The sequence below is a fragment of the Benincasa hispida genome, chromosome 5, assembly GCF_027475165.1.
Source record: "Benincasa hispida cultivar pf3 chromosome 5, pf3_genome.v1.1, whole genome shotgun sequence".
NCBI classification, from domain to species: Eukaryota; Viridiplantae; Streptophyta; class Magnoliopsida; order Cucurbitales; family Cucurbitaceae; genus Benincasa; species Benincasa hispida.
The window spans coordinates 15,888,804-15,899,833 of NC_143482.1; the positions used below are offsets into that span (position 1 = coordinate 15,888,804).

General features: G+C 31.0%; 1 non-coding gene across 1 annotated transcript; it reads left to right on the forward strand.

Moving 5' to 3' along the window:
• Positions 1-800: 800 nt before the first annotated feature.
• TRNAW-CCA (transfer RNA tryptophan (anticodon CCA)) lies at positions 801-872 on the forward strand. The gene has a single exon. It is a non-coding gene; the product is annotated as a tRNA-Trp (tRNA).
• The last annotated feature ends 10,158 nt before the right edge of the window (positions 873-11,030 follow it).

Here is an 11,030-nt window from a genome sequence, read left to right on the forward strand (position 1 = left end):
TTTCGTAGATACATCAATTTAATTGTAATGGATGATACTTTTAGGACTAATAATTAAGTGTATAGCAACATATTCAAAGAATTACAGATTTAGTAAAATCTTGCTATATTTGCTAATACTTTGGGCTTGATTGTTAAAACCCCTTTAAAAAACATGTAGAATGAGATACAAAATTGAAATTTATGAGGATTTGTTAAATATAAAATTAAAAGATTAAGGATCACTTAAATACTTTTTGAATCTTACGAACTCAATAAACATAAAATTGAAAATTTAAGGATCTATTATACAACTTTGAAAATCATAACACAAACTTAAAGATTTAAACATCAAATTGAGACAACCCTAAAAGATTAGGGACTAAATTTTTAATAATCAAATTTATCATTATTGAAAATCTTCAAATTGGGAAATACAATATGTTGAAACATAGAAAAGAAGAGAAACTTCCCGAATTAAAATAATTTAGGCCATGTTTGGTAACCATTTGGTTTTTAGTTTTAACTTTTGAAAATTAAGTCTATTTAATCTACATTACTTACAATGATTTGCCGGTTTTTTAAGTACAATGGTTGAATTCTTAGTCAAATTTAAAAAAATAAAAACAACTTTTTGAAAGCTATTTTTTTAGTTTTCAAATTTTGACTTGGTTTTTTAAATTATTGGTGAAAAGTAGATAATAAAGAAAGAAATTTAGACGTACAAATAGTGTGTATAGACTTAATTTAATAAAAAAAAAAAATTGATTTAATATTTCGGAAATAAACTTTTGAAGTCAAAACATTATTCATAACATCTTGGGATCCGTGGCGCAATGGTAGCGCGTCTGACTCCAGATCAGAAGGTTGCGTGTTCGATTCACGTCGGGTTCATTTTCCCCTCAATTAAGCCTCTAGTGTAATTACCTTATTGCCCTCGTAGTTTTTTTTTCCTTCGTTTATTTTTCATGAAAACTCTCATTTCTATTTCCTTTGTTCCGTTTCCGTTTCTCCGGCAGCCGGTAGCCGGCTCCACCACCCAACTGCACCGCCCCCTTCAAAAGGTTTTATTTTTTTATTTCTTTTTAAAAGAAAACTAGACGAATATAATAAATTTTTTTTTTTTTTTTTCTAAACAACACAACTCCACAATATAAAATATTTAGTAGGTTAGACTTATTATGTTAGAATTTGAAATTAAAATTTGAGGTAGAAAAGAAAAATTAAAAGTAGGACATGCATTTTTTTTAGAAAAAGAAATGTATTGATAACTCTTTATCGTATTTGTGGTAATAGAAGAAGTTTGCAAAGTTATTTAGCTTTCATAATTGAAGGTGATTCATAAATTTTATTTTAAAGTTTTATAAACTAATAGCACAAAACTTTCTATATCCTAAATTTTCTATAACTTAAGTCATCATTAAAGATGATCAAGACATAATATGACATTTATTTTCTAGAATAATCTAAGACTTTTTATATTCAAATTTATAAATATATCTAAATGGTCGGTTTTAACTTCTTTAAGGATATTTTTTAATTTTTTTTAAATTTTGAAATTATGTACACATGCACAAAAAATGTTATTTTAAATTTTATGAATACATTTGATATATTCAAATAAAGTGCATTTCTAGGTATATTTAAATTAAAAAAAATAAATAGAGACAATATATTAATATTGATATTCTCTTTTAAGTTTTTTCTTACTCTCAATTTCTCAATTTAATTGTTTTTTACTATTGGATATTATATATGTATATATAGTTTCTTTTAACAAAAAAAAAAAAAAAAAGAAAAAGGATTTTTGTTTCTGTTATATTAAAATGAATGATATTAGACAGCTTAAAAACTATTTGCATACATGGTATTTTTGAATTTTATGACTTTATTTTAATATAATTTAGTATATATATCTATTTTTTTAAATATTGTATATTGTTTTCTTTTAATTCTCTTTACTAAACTTTTCATTTTCACGTTTGTCTTGAACATAAAAAGTAAAATTTAAAAATATAAAATTAAACAAAATAAAATAAAATTGAAAACTAAAACAATTGTAAACACAAAAAAAATAATACAATCAACACTTCCTCAATCATCGTTTTGATAGGACATCATTTGTTTTAAACAAAGTTATCACGATTGGTGGTTATTGTCCAAGCATCAACGTGCCTAAGGATTTTGGTATGCATTCCGATAAAGAATTTATTGTCAATATGGTTGAAAAAGTATCAAAAAATTCTTGTACGTATTTCATTCATTTGAATAAAAAGAGAGGAAGGAATAAGAATAAAAAAAAATCATACAACAATGTACAGGTCTTGTGTTATGTTAGTGAGCACTAACACACTCTAAATCTAGCAATTTTTTTGAGAAAATAGCGCAAATGAGAGAATATATTGAAAAACACAATTTTTTTTTTTTTTTTGTAAAAAAAAATTGAGAGGAGCTTTTTAAAATATGTGAGGGTAATGTCCAAAAAAGTTTTTTCTTACATTCGTACTTATATATATAAAGATAAAGATATAGAGAAATTTTTTGTTTACGTACATTGCATGTGGTTTTTTATTTTAAAAATAATATTTTATAATAAATATTAAGAAAAGTAACAATTATGGAGGAAAATAATAGTTGTACATTATATAACTTTTAAAAAAATTTGAAGATTGTTAAACAACTATTTCATCGAAAATTGAAATTATTAGCTATGTACTTAATTAATTAAGAAGGTAACCCGAAAAATAAAATAGAAAACAAAAAAATAAATAAAAGTATAAAAATGAATTATGAATTCATAAATTGTTGATGTGGAAATTAATGAGTAGAAGAAAACTCTTTCATAATTGTAGGAAAGTAAGAGGTTAGAAAAGGTTTTGAAATATAAAAAAAAATTATATCTAATAATAAAATGATAATTAACGTTGTATATTTTTTATATAGCTTATTGATGACATTTATGTGTAAGCATAAAAAAATTTAATTGATGTGAGAGTAAAGAAGTTTTGGTTTAAAGATCCTATTTATAAATTTACATGGGAATGTGAGATGATTTAATTATATATGTTGGAGATTTGTTTAGTTAGCTTTATATTTTTTTAAGGCTGTAGTTTCTTTTGATATCTTGTATAAAGTCTTAACATCTGTTTGTGACATCAGAGTATCTTCCTGCAGAATATTTTTCTTATCTGGAAATATCTGACTGTAATATATTGTCTGGTATTTTCCTATACCGAAAAGGAATTAATAAGACTCTCTTTGGGAAAAAAATATCATGAAAATTTTGTGATTGTTCAAATTTATGTTGACGATATTGCTTTCGGAGAGATGTCACAAGAGATGGTCAAGCTCTTTGTGAAACAAATGCAGGAAGAATTCGAGCTGAGCCTGGTAGGAGAATTGTCTATTTTCTAAGATTTCAAATAAAGAAACTTAGTGAGTGAATCTTTATCTCTCAAAGCAAATATGCTAAAAGTCTAGTGAAGAAGTTTGACTTGGAATGTTCTAGTGTCAAAAGAACTCCAACTCCAACTCACATGTGAAAATGTTAAAAGACTCAGATGGAACTCAAGTCGATGAGAGCCTATATAGAAGCATCATTGGAAGCTTGTGCTATTTAATACCTAGCAGGCTAGACATTGCTTTTGATGTAAGTGTGTGCGCCAAATATCAATCTTGCCCTAAAAACAATCATTTGCTCAGTGCAAAAAAGATAATCAAGTACATAAATGGCACAAGCTAATAAGGTTTACTGTATACGTTTGACTCAAGTAGCTCATTAGTGATAGGAAAAAGAAGTAAGCAATGGAAACAATCATAATCAATAAGCACTCTAATTACATTTTTGAGTTCTAAAAGCACGCAAAAACATATTTTACAAAATAGGGTTTCAAACAACACATACCTTTGAAGAATTCCTCCAATCCAAGCTGCTTTTCACGTAATTTCAGCTTCAAATCTACAGTGAACCACCAAGACATCTTCTCTACTATTCTCAACCTTGAATTTGAGTGGTGGAACTAAAAAATAGAGTGAATTTGTGAAGGAAATCAGGTGGGTTTCAGGTAAAGAAGAGCTTTTGTGTAGAAACTGACTTTCAGCAACTCCCATTCCCAAATCTGAGAAATTTGAAGTGTTTTTAATCTTCTTATACATGTAGGCACTAAAGGAGAATCCAAATGACACTTCAATTGGATTAATTTAATGGGATAGGTGGAAGTATGGAGGTTAAACCACCCCCTACTTCAAAATTGTGGAAAATTACACTATCCTTTTAATTTCCAATTTTCTAATTTATTTAATTCAAAAATAAATAAAATTAAATATTCAATTTCTAAAATTTATTTTGAATTTTGAAAATTAATTTTATTTTAATTAATTAAATAATAACTTAATATCAAATATTAAATTAATCTCACACTTAATTTTAAACATGAATCCTATCCATGTGATTATTATTTAAATATTATAAACTCTCCAATTTCATTTAATTTTGATAAATTAAATGTTAATTAATTATATCAAATAATTATACAATCCCTAATTTGAATTTGAGCTATTCAAATTCAAACCCAAAATTCAATTTTAACATTTTAAATTGAAATCATTCCAAATTCACTCAATTTACTAATTCATGATGTTCATATTTTACGAGCTAATAGAAGGAGCTTATGGACCTACAGATCATGAGCTCCAACGATTTGAGATTAATTGGCTAAAAATCTTTATAATGATTTAATCAATATTCGTTAACTATCGAGTCATACCACTATAGCTAGATAGTTGCACTCTTCTCACTGTAGATATATTTGTGTCCACTTGATTTCATAATCAATAAGTTGGCCCTTCACAGGTTGTTCGTAATAACAACTAGGTCAATATATTGTTTTACTCCCGAAAATACATCTTGCTCCTTAAGTTTCACTGATCCTCTAATGAACAATTGTTTTGTGATCCAATCACTAAATCGGATCCCTTTCGGGCTATTAAGAGGGTGAGGCCCCTTGTTTAAGACATGGATTCAACACTTAAGAGAACAACCTTCCTCCTATCCCTAAAACAGGTAGGCGTGAATTCCATCTTATACTCTATGTCCCCAGCTATCTATCCAGTTTTACCCCTGAAATAGGAGGCTTATTGAGTCGGTGCTATTGTGCCAACCTTCACCTATGCATATCTAAGGATAAGCCCGAATAAACAGAAGTCATAGTTAGCCCAGGATTAAGATCGAGTTTTCTAGGTCATCTAAGCGAAATAAACAATCTTAAACAGTAAACAACGTTATAAAGTAAGAGTGACTTATTTCTTGGTCCGATCTTATGCAAACTAAAACCCTAAATTCAATTTGAACATTTTAAATTGAAATCATTCCAAATTCACTCAATTTACTAATTCATAGTGTTCATGTTTTACGAGCTAGTAGAAAGACCTGATAGATCCACAGATCACGAACTCCAACGAGATATTAATTGGCTAAAAATCTTTAGACCAAATTAATCAATATTCGTTAACTATCGAGTCACACCACTATAGCTTGATAGTTACACCCTCCTCAATGTAGATATATTTGTGTCCACTTAATTTAACCATAATTAGTAAGTTGACTCTTCACGGGTTGTTCATAATAACGGTTGGGGCAATATGTTGTTTTACCCTCAAAATTACGTCTTGCTCCTTAAGTTTCATCAAGCCTCTAATGAACAATTGATTCTGATTTAATCACTAAAACGGATCCCTCTCGGGACAATGAGAGGGTGGGGCCCCTTGTTCAAGACCTGAATTGAGCACTTAAGAGAACAACCTTCTTCCTATCCTTAAATCGTGTAGGCGTGAATTTCGTCTTGCATTCTATGTACTCAACTATCTACCTGGTCTTACCCCTGAAATGGGAGGCTTATTGAGCTGCCGCTGTTGAGCGAACTCTCACCTATGAAAATCTAAGGATAATCCCGCAAAAAAAGAGAGTTTAAAGTCAGCTCAGGATTAAGATCGAGTTACATAGGTCATCTAAGCGAAATAATCAGTCTTAAAGAGTAAAAAATATTATAAAGTAAGAGTGACTTATTTCTTTGTTTGATCTTAGGCAAACTCATTGCATAGGACGCCCCTACTCCTCATGTCAATACATGAACGAATCAAGATCACTTCACTTGTAGCACCTTACAACAAATTGTAACAACTATAGAGTGGACAACATCCGATAGTGTTACTAGAATAAGGCACCCAACCTTATTCGTATACTTTAGACCGTTTTGACTATTTATTCAAACTTGATTCATCTTTATGTCTCTACATAAAGTTCAAGTATTTATATAATAACCATGGATCTTAGTTTATTGGATTTAATTTTTACAACTGCAATCTACAAATTTAATAACAACTTTATTTAAGAAATGTTAAATAACATCTTTATTGATAATAGAATATGTTTAACTTTACGAACAACGATTTTTAGGACATACAATCCAACAAATTCCCACTTGGACTAAAACTCCAGTGGATAAATATATATATACAATGTTGAGTTCAAATGAGAGAATAAAAATAACAAAATAAATATAATAAACTAGGAAATCAGATACCTATTATTTCTCCCACTTGTCCTAGTTCTAAGTATCTCGTGGTCCTAGTCCTACTAGGTGACCCTCAAACACTTTAGACGAGAAGGCCTTCGTAAATGGATCAGCCAAATTATCTTGTGAGGCTATCTGTATGACAATCACGTCTTCCTTGTGTACAATCTCCCTGATGAGATGGTACTTGTGCTCGATATGCTTTCCATGTTTATGGCTTTTAGGTTCCTTTGAGTTTGCAATCGCTCTACTGTTATCACAATATAAGGTGACTGACAGGTGCATATTTGGAACCACTTCCAAATCAGTTAGGAATTTACTGAGTCATATTGCTTCTTTTACTGTTTCACTTGCAGCTACATATTCAGCTTCCATTGTGGAGTCAACAATACAACTTTGCTTGATACTCTCCACACAACTGCTCCTCCACTCAGAGTGAATATTGACCACGAAGTTGATTTCCTTGAATCAATATCGATCTAGAAGTCAGAATCAGTGTATCTAGTAAGGATTAGATCCTTAGTATTATACACAAGCATATAATTCCTCGTTCTCCAAAGATATTTGAGGATGTTTTTAACTGTAGTCCAATGATCATATCCAGGATTGGACTGAAATCTGTTGACAATTCCAACTACATAGCATATGTCGGGACGAGTACACAACATGGCATACATTAAACTCCCTAGTGCTGATGTATATGGAATTCATTTCATAACCTTAACCTTTTGAAGTGTCTTAGGACTTTGTTTCTTAGACAGATGAATTCCATATCTGAAAGGTAACATTTCTTTCTTGGAATTTTGAATTTTATATCTAGACAACATCTTGTCTATATAAGATGGCTGATATAATACTAAAGTTCAGTTCTTACGGTTCAAACTATTTGGATCCCAAGAACATACTGTACTTCTTCCAAATCTTTCATTTGGAATTGAATAGCAAGCCATCTCTTGATGTCAACCATAAATTTTACTTCATTTCCTATGAATAGAATATCATCAACACACAACACCAAAAAAGAAACAGTTTTGTTAACGATTTTCTTGTAAACACAAGGTTCGTCAACATTTTGTTCAAAGCCATAAGATTTTATCGCGGTGTCAAATCTCGTATTCCAGGATCGAGACGCTTGTTTTAATCCATAAATGAATCTATTAAGCTTGTTAACTTTTTTTTCTTCACCCTGTCCTATAAACTCTTCTGGTTGAGTCATATAGATACTCTCCATAAGATAGCCATTTAGGAAAGCTGTCTTGACATCCATTAGCCAGATTTCATAATTATAAAATGCAGCTATGGACAAGAGTATTCTAATTAACTTTATCATGGCAACCATAGAGAAGGTTTTTTTTTCATAGTTTACCCCTTCTCTTTGGATAAACCTTTTTGCCACAAGCCTAGCTTTGTAGGTCTGTACCTTTCCAGCTTGGTTTGGTTTTCTTTTATAGATCCACTTGCAATCAATGGGTTTTACTCCTTTTGGTTGATCTACAAGATCCCAGACTAAATTGAAATACATTGGCTACATTTCAAGGTCCATGGCTTTAATCCGCTGGTATTTATCCTCTAAGGCATTATCTGTATGATGACTTAAGTTTAAGTTAAACCCATGTACCAGTCAGGCTATTGCACAACATTCCCACTACGCCGAGGCACTCTCAACTCTTGAGAATGATGTGAAGTACTAGTTTCATCAACAACTCTTGTTGATGGACCTACTCGATCAATAACTTTTGTTGATGCATTTGTCATTTCTCTAGTTATTTCATCAATTACTAGCCTATGGCAAGGTTGATGATGTTTGATGTGGTCTTCCTCTAGGAAAGTTGCTTGTCAATACAAATATTTTATCTTCTTGAGGATCATAAAAGAAACAACTTTTTGTCTTTTAGGGTAACCTATAAATAGGCATACCTTTGAACGGTGTTCCAACTTCTTAGGATTTTGCACCAACACATGTTATGGGCATCCCCAGATCCTAAAGTGATGTAAACTACCTTTACGTCCTCTCCATAGATCGTACGGTGTTTCAGAAACACTTTTCGAGGGAACCATGTTCAATATATACACTGTAGTATCAACTGCATGTTTCCAAAAAGAACTTGGTAATTGATCATAACTCATCATAGAATGAATCATGTCTAACAAGGTTTTGTTTCTCCTTTCTGCCACACCATTTTGTTGAGGTGTGCCAGGTGTTGTGAGTTGTGACTGGATTCTGTGTTCTATCAAATAGTCCTGGAATTTTAAATCCAAACACTAACCACTTCAATCTGATCGACGTGTTTTAAGTTTTTTACCTAATTGGTTCCTAACATCAACCTTATATTCCTTGAAATTTTCAATTGTTTCGGACTTATGATGCATTAGGTAAATATGCCCATACATTGAATATTCATCAACAAAGTTGATGAAATATTCATACCCTCCTCTAGCTTTAACATTCATCAGACCACAAAGGTCTGAATGTACCAACTCTAAGAGTTCTTTGGCTCTAAGACCTTTTCCAGAAAAAGATCTTTTAGTCATTTTACCCTTAAGACAAGATTCACATGGAGGTAATGAATTGTCTTCTAACTGATTTAGATTACCGTTCTTCACCAACCTCTCAATTCTATTGAGATTTATGTGACTAAGTCTCAAGTGCCAAAGATAGGCATTTGGAGAAACTTTCCTTTTATTATTTTGAGTCTCAAATGTTTTTAACATCTTTATGTTCAAAACAACTTTTATCTCAGTTGGTTTTAATATGTACAAGTTATTTTCTAATTTTGCAGAACAAATTTTGATATTTTTCGAAGTAATGAACACTTCATTATTTTCAAAAGAAACTAATTTTGTTCCAGTAAACATGAGATAGATATTAATTTCCTTTTCATAGAAGGAATGTAATAAACATTTTCAGTAAAATGTATCCATCTCCTATAAATAAATTCATATCTCCCATTTCTTTAACTGAAACAACCTTTCGGTCCCTACTTTAAAGGTTGCTTCGCCTTTTGTAAGTTGCCTCTAGGAGCTTGTTTCCTGAAAGATAATACAAATATGATTAGCGGCACCTGAATCTATTATCCAGATCTTTTATCATTTTCCACTAAGCATATTTCGGTGGCAAGTAAATTGCATTTACTTTGTTGTTCGATTTTTGCATTCTCATCTATATTGTTCAAAATTTTAGATGAGTTGAGAGATAGAGGACAATCCTCTATTAAAACTTGTTTCGAATCATCATTTGCTAGTAATTTTCATGTTGAATTATCATTAATATTTACTAAAGCGGAAGACAGTATTTTAGAAGTATTCGACATGCTGAAAATTTAAACATATTCTTATTAGAAAATTGAAACTAAATCCAAATCAAGTTTTAGAAAAAAAGTAATAATGTACCTATAATCATTATTCATTTCCTTCACTAAAGTAAGATATTTTTTACGAAATACTATCTCCAAAATAACTCTTATTCCTATAGTCATTTAGTTACCATTTTTTGTTAGAAATTACGAACACTTAGTACCTCTGTAAGTGTAACCCATCCATTTTCAGACATCAGAGGTCAGCTCCAACGATGCTACCGAATTGGAGAGTCAAGTTTGGGAATGGACATAAGAAATCCTATGTATTTCTAGAGTTTGAGTTGTTCCAAATCCTATGTTACAACCCTCCGAGGGGATGGTCATTGTTAAACGACTAGCAAGGGCCGCCTAAAGCTAACCAACAGGTGCAACATAGGAATTTCACAGTCCAAACTAATGGAAGAGACCGCAGGACATGTTGACACATATCCTTCACCCACTTACTATGAACTACTTCCCCCATTCACCTTGATCTTAACCCATACAAACACTTTGTGAATAGAGGTCACTCCTAAAGTGACACGAAGCGTTGTATGAATCTTAAGAAACTTTCTAGGGACGTGAGAGTTGAAATCAATATATCACATATTTGATTTTTCATTGAACAACTTCCTCTTATTCACCTTGATATTGACTCATGCAAACACTTTCCGAATGGAGATCACTCCCAGGGTGACACAAAGTGTCGTATGAACCTTACAGTGTGAACTCTTTAGGGATGTGAGAATTAAAATCAAAACATCATATTTGATTATTATGTGAACAACTTCCCCTATTAAACCGAGTTTTGATTCATGCAAACACTTTGCGATTGGAGGTCACTCCCAGGGTGACACGAAGTGAAGCAAGAATCTCGATGTGAACTGTTAGGGACGCAAAAGCTCAAAACAATATATCATACATGTTATTAATCTCCCACTGAAGCGTCTTAACAACATATCATATATATTATTAAAACCTGGGTCTGATACCAATTGAAGGAACTCTTAAAGAAAAGTATCTATGAGCGCATTCAGATCTTTCCTATTTCATTGTGACTGAATTACCACACACATATTCTAACAAATAGGTATGCATTTTAACACTAATTAACAACATGCTTTGACAAATAAATAAGAACAGAT